The sequence below is a fragment of the Octodon degus genome, unplaced genomic scaffold (assembly GCF_000260255.1).
Source record: "Octodon degus isolate 3935 unplaced genomic scaffold, OctDeg1.0 scaffold00030, whole genome shotgun sequence".
NCBI classification, from domain to species: domain Eukaryota; kingdom Metazoa; phylum Chordata; class Mammalia; order Rodentia; family Octodontidae; genus Octodon; species Octodon degus.
The window spans coordinates 4,642,558-4,644,120 of NW_004524606.1; positions in this window are offsets into that span (position 1 = coordinate 4,642,558).

Here is a 1,563-nt window from a genome sequence, read left to right on the forward strand (position 1 = left end):
GAAAACAGAAATTATCCCATGCACATTATCTGACCACAGTGCAATGAAACTGGAAATAAATGACAAAAGAAATCAGAAAAAAAACCTTAAATGCATTGAAATTAAATACACCCTACTCAGCAACCAATGGGTCACAGATGAAATTAAACAAGAAATTCAACAATATCTACAATTCAATGAAAATTCAAGCACAACTTTTCAGAATTTATGGAATACGATGATAGCAGTTCTTAAACGGAAATTCATAGCTGTGAACTCACACGTTAGGAAAATAGAACGGGAACACATAAATACCCTAATGCTGCACCTTCAATAACTAGAAAAGGAAGAGCAAACCAAACCCAGAGCCCAAAGACAGGAAGAAATCGTAAAGTTTAGAGCAGAAATTAATTCAATTGAAACGAAGAAATCAATTCAAAGAATTAAGAAAGGGAAAAGCTGGTTCTTTGAAAGACTAAATAAAATCCATAAGCCTGTAGCTAAACTCATCAAAAAGAGAAAAGAAAAAATTCAAATACAAGCAATAAGGAATAAAAAGAATGTAATTACCACAGACCCAGTGAAATTCAAAAGATTATCAATACCGACTTTGAGAATCTTTACCCTCAAAGAATAGAAGACAGAGAAGAAATGGACAGATTCATAGAAAGATACAAATTGCCACACTGAATTGACAAGATATAACCACTCTCAATAGCCCAATAACAGCGAATGAAATACGAGATGTAATTGAAAACCTACCGGCAGAGGAAAGTCCAGGTATGGATGGATTCACAGCTGAATTCTACAAGAAATTTACAGAAGATGTAGTCCCTATACTCCTCAAATTCTTCCATGAAATTGAAAAGGAAACAATCCTGCCAAAATCATTCCTGGAGTCAAGTATTATACTGATACCAAAACTGGAGAAAGACACAACTAAAAAAGAGAACTAGAGGCCAATCTCTCCCATAACATGGATGCCAAAATCCTCAATAAAATCCTAGAAAATAGAATATAGTATATCACCAAGAAGGTCATACACCATGACCCGGTAGGATTCATCCCAGGGATGCAAGGATGGTTCAATATTTGAAAATCTATAAATGTAACACACTATATCAATAGAGTGAAATCGAAAATCTACCTGATCATCTCAATTGATGCAGAAAAGGCTTTTGACAAAGTCCAGCACTCATTCATGTTTAAAGTCCTACAGACAATTGGGATAGATGGCTTCTACTTCAATCTGGTAAAAGCCATTCATGAAAACCCAATGGCTAACATAATCTTAAATGGGGAAAAACTGAAATCTTTTACTCTTAGATCTGGTACAAGACAAGGATGTTCTCTATCACCACTCCTATTCAATATAGTTCTTGAATCATTAGCTACAGCCATTAGACAAGACAAAGCAATAAAAGAATAAGAATAGGTAAAGAAGTTAAATTATCTTTATTTGCAGATGAGATGACACTTTACTTGGAAGATCCGAAAAACTCCACCAAGAAGCTACTAGAATTAATACAGAAATTCAGTAGCATAGCAGGTTATAAAGTCAATAGCCAAAAGTCAATAGCATTC